Source organism: Arachis ipaensis, chromosome B10, assembly GCF_000816755.2.
Source record: "Arachis ipaensis cultivar K30076 chromosome B10, Araip1.1, whole genome shotgun sequence".
Lineage (NCBI taxonomy): Eukaryota > Viridiplantae > Streptophyta > Magnoliopsida > Fabales > Fabaceae > Arachis > Arachis ipaensis.
This window is the reverse complement of record NC_029794.2, coordinates 54,758,282-54,763,276: the sequence shown is the minus strand read 5'-3', so window position 1 is coordinate 54,763,276 and position 4,995 is coordinate 54,758,282. Positions and strand designations below refer to the sequence as shown.

The following is a 4,995-nucleotide window of genomic DNA, read 5'->3' as shown; positions in this document are numbered from 1 at the left end:
CTCCCTATGCTTCATCTTAGGGTGCTTCCTAAGTTTTGGGTATAACTTGTTCACAGTCCATTCTAATGTAGCAGCTCTGTTTTTTCGCTTTCTTGCGCAAGTGTGATTGTCAACTAGTGTTTTTATCTGCCAGGAACCATCACTGGGATTGTGTCTACAATATACTACCCATGGACAGTCTTCACACTTACAAACCGCCCTCACTCTAACCTTGTCATTCTTACAGAACCTAATATTCCTACCCCATTGTATAGTGTAATCTCTAGTGGCAGCCATAAAATGTTGCTTGGATTTGAAAACCATACTTACCTCAAACTTCAGATCACCAAATTTGGCCTTGTCATTATAATGTGGATACACAGCTGGCCCTTCATCTTCAGAGTCTAACTCATGGGCAGAGTCTTCTGACTTCCATTCATCTCCATCTGATGAATCTTCCCAATCAAATTCGTCATCTGAATCTGAAATTACATCAAAATACCATAAGATTTGTGTAGAAAAACTAAATTACATCATTAAATTACATCAGAGCATTCATCAGATTCGATGTCCTCATAGCTGGAGTCATCAGTGTCAATAGCTTTCTCCCTTCTTCTGTCAGTAGCAGGCCTATGTTTCTCTCTGTGTTCTACTTTCTTGGCCCAGAAAGACTCTACTCCATCAACTCCACTATCACTCTCACTACTGTATATGAAATCTCCTGCACCTTTTGGTGGCTTGTACAAACTGTCTTCAGCACTATCATATGAATCTGAATCATGAGATTGACTATCATCTGCAACTGGAGTTGCCTTAGCCTGCCTTCCAGATCTTGTACTGGTTGTGGCTTTCACCTTCTTGCTGATCTTGTCGGCTGCTGTAGCCTTGCTACTCCCTTTAGCAGCCTAGGGTTTAGTCCAAGGTTGGGGTTGCTGGACGGGCTTTTGCATGGGCTTGGACTTGGGCTTTGGGGTTGGCTCAGGTGTGGGCGTACATGTGGGTTGGGGGTTAGACTTAGGTGTGGGCTCAGGAGTGGGCTTAGGAGTGGGCTGAGTAGTGGGCTCAGGTGTGACTTTAGGTGTGGGCTTATGTGTGGGTTGAGGAGTGGGCTTAGGTGTGGGCTGAGGAGTTGGCTTAGGTGTGGGCTGAGGAGTAGCCTTAGGAGTGGGCTGAGTTTTGGCTGTTTTTGGCTGAGGTGATTTTTTTGTTGTCTTACAATAATCTTTGGACATTGCATCACTGTGGTCCTTCTTCGGTTTCTCTACTTCTTCAGGGATGGTTGGCAAACAAAGTGTTTCATCATCATCCTCACTCATGCAGTCAACCACGTGTGGCTTGGACACAACATGCTCAAAATAGATGTTGATGAGGTGATGATTCCTCCTGCAATCCTTAACCAATTCCAACAGATCCGTGTCATTTTCCAGCTTCCTCAACCCATTTTCCAGCAGCGTTCCAGGAACTTTCCACAAGCAGTTGTTCATCTCAGCATATCCCAGCTCCTTGTAGTATCCCTTCACAAAGAAAACGTCTAGAGTGTCTGAATCTACACCCATTAATACTTCAGTATTATCTGGTTCATAACACAGATAGCCTGATTCATCTGTTTGGAACTTCCCACCATGGTGAAATACAAAGGTCATTGGGGGACCTTCCATCTGAAACCAAAACAGCAACAAGTGATGCAAATTTATTTCATGGAGAGGCAAAGCATATTCAACATCAACTCCCAAAATGTATCTAACACACACACATGCACATACACATAGCACAAACAACATTCTCAACAATCCAAAAACAGGGTCATATCATGGCTAATCACCAAAGCCCTAAGCCTGAACACATTATCCTAAACTCTAACATTGCAAACAGTAACAATGGAAGTCCAACGATAATACAATCACATTGATCAGGAGATAAAATCAGAATCACTCTCACAAAATAAGAAAAGCTAGCTAACCTACCTCTCACGCAAGGCGATGGAGTGCCCTTTTCAGTTGACCAACCTCGTCGCAAACTGCTCACCAACAACTCCAGCACACTGTCGTCGTCGGTCAAGCCTGCTCGTCGCCGTTCAATGCTTCGTCTTCCTGGAGGAAACGACTAAGATGAAGGGATTGCAGGGGTTCTTTCTTTTCGGAAGAAGGATGCAACTTGAGAGAGAATACGAAACAGGGATGAAAACCAAGCGTCGTAAAGGAGCAACTAAGAAAACGACGCCGTTTCATCCTTCGCCTACGTGTCACACTAACGGCCAGGTCAGCAAATCTTCACGCCGTTACTGAAACATTTGACGGAAGGACTAACGTTACCAATTTTAAATTTTTCGGGGACAAATTTTATTATCTTTATCTTACGGGGACTCGTTTGAAGAATGACCTATCTTTCGGGGACCAATTTGACTATTTACTCATATTTATACTTTTAAAATATATTATATTTTATTGTTAAAAATAAATTACAAATGTAATATAAGAAACGATATAAATAATGTTCATTTAGTAATTTTACATTTTAATATGATTTTGGTTAACATTATTCTAACAATTTTTTTTTTCTATAAAAATATTGAAACATAAATGACATTGATATTAATTTAATTTTAATCAAAATTAATCTAACTTCATATCTGACGAAGGGATAGAAAACTTGAAGGATATATTTAAAAATTCACCTGATATGCTGGATATGTACTTTAGATGAGATCTTGAAGGAGAAGACATTCATGAGGATTCTTAAGAAAATGCTGACCCCAATGAACTGGAATCAAAACTCAAGGGCCTTGATATTTAGGAAGATTTATAGGACATAGGCATCCATCTTTTATATTAAATTAATTTGTAGTCATCATCTATTGTATTTTAGAATTCTGAATTCCATATTTTCATGTCTCAACATTTTTAAAGCTTACCAGTTATATCCATATGTCTCGCAAGACAAGAAATGGTATTAACTTTATAATCTTTTGAGCTCAATTATATTTTTTTGTACCTGTTCTTTATCTTTAGTTGGTTGATCTATTCTCTTCCTGTTGTCATGATCATCTTTAATTCTTTATTATTAATAAAATTCTAATTCATTTTTCTCTTATTTTTATGCGTCATATGAGTTAAAATGCCAGCTGAAATTGAATAATTTTTTTGAATATAAATTTAAGTTGTAGATGTCAATTTTTATGGAGTAATGAGTTTTATGGAATAATTATTTGAGTTTTAGACTAATATTTTACAGGTCAATGCTGACTATGTGTATAAAGTGAAGATATAAGTAAAAAATAAATAATTGCTCACAAATAGAATGATATAAAATTTATTATAATAATAAGTCAAATTTTGTTGTCATTATTTGACTAAGTATATACTTAATGTGTTATTATAAATTTGATTAAAATTTTGTCATATTTACTTGAAAAATCATGAAATCTGTAATACCCTTAATATGTAAAACAATATTTTTGTATTGTATATAATATCCTTAATAAATAATATAGCTATAGTTATTATGATTCAACATTTTCGTGCTTGGCACGGGCAATTATGCTAGTTAATCTTATAAAAGCATACTTATATTAACATTAGTTTTCAAACATTAATCCAAATACCCATATAGTAGTTTCGTCTTTTTGTCAAACTAAGATCATGGCTAAAATATAAGCTTTTTTGGAGTTAAATCTCAATTGGACCCCTGAAATTTAGCCCGATGCTCAGAATGACCCCCACAATTTTGTTGGCCTCAATTAGAACCCCCAAATTTGCAATTGTGGCTCCAACTTGCCCCTGCGATCATCTCCGTCACTAGAATGCTGATTTGATGCAATTGCATGACACGGTGGACACTACTTAAACGACGGCGCATTGGTTTCACGCCCAAACCCTTTGGAAACCACGTCGTTTCAGTTTTTTTGGGTTAAAACTCTCTTTCTTTCCACTACGACGATCATAAGTTGCCAAACATCAAGAAAACCCTTACACTACGTGGTTTCTAAAGGGTTTGCACGCGAAGCCAATGCGTCGTTGTTTAAGTAGTGTCTACCATGTCATGCAATTACGCTAGATCAGCATTCCGGTGACGGAGATGATCGCAGGGGCAAGTTGGAGCCACAATTGTAAATTTGGGGGTTCTAATTGGAGCCAACGAAATTATGGGGGTCATTCTGAGTATCAGGCCAAATTTCAGGGGTCAAATTGAGATTTAACTCTTTTTTGTGTATCAAAAATTGAATCTTCTAAAAACCAAAATGGATAATTTATTCCATTTATTTTTCAACTGTTTTTCGGATCATCCTACCACCTGATCCTAATTCTCTCACATACCCCCAGTTTCACTCCCTCTCACTTGACGGTGACTGCATTGCCGTGCTCTCTCTCTCTCTCTCTCTCTCTCTCTCAGTTAGCCAACCATAACCCTCATCACAGCTTTTTCAGCTTCGAGGGGAGTTCTGTTTCAGTCTTCGGCTCTCATTCTGCTTCCCCTCGCTCCATTTCAGTCGTTCTGGTCTCGTTCTTCTCTTGCTCGCCCTCACCGCGCGCTATCCGTCACTGGTTCCTGTCGATTCTGGTAAGGTTTGTTCTGCTAGCTTTTTATCTTGTGATTTTTCTGAATTTTCATGTGTAATTTTCTTAATTAATGATATTTGTGGTGTCTTGCTAAGATGTGGTTGTTAAATACTCAAACTGTGCAGTATCTTTAGTAAAATCTGTTCAAGAACGCAAGAACTATGAGAGGAAAAGGAATGTCTTGTTACGGTTGGAATTAGTGGTCCATCGGCTCTGAAAGTCAAGGTATTGATGTTGTTTTCAATTTGTTATTTTGGGTGTGTTCTGTTAAAGTGAATTAAGGTGTATGCTATTGTTTTGATTTCATCTTAATTCTTGACTTGTTTCAATTTCATGGATCGAAGCTTGTAGATTTCAATTTCATGAAGAATCTTGATGACGAATTTTTTGATAAAACATTATATACATCATTCATCATATGGAAACATTCGGACAATATCTAATCATTTTGCTATGGATA

The 4,995-nt window shown here is 37.8% G+C and overlaps 1 protein-coding gene across 4 annotated transcripts in view; it reads left to right on the top strand.

Moving 5' to 3' along the window:
- Positions 4,225-4,995, top strand: part of LOC107623019 (GTPase Era) — a 5,756-nt gene continuing 4,985 nt past the window's right edge. The window contains exons 1-2 of one of the 4 annotated variants that reach the window (XM_016325138.2): positions 4,270-4,536; positions 4,661-4,760. The gene's annotated coding sequence lies outside the window, so the exon portion shown is untranslated. Of the gene's footprint in view, positions 4,542-4,660; positions 4,761-4,995 lie in introns of all 4 variants that reach the window. The other 3 variants (XM_016325139.2, XM_016325140.2, XM_016325141.2) reach the window with 3 other exon arrangements.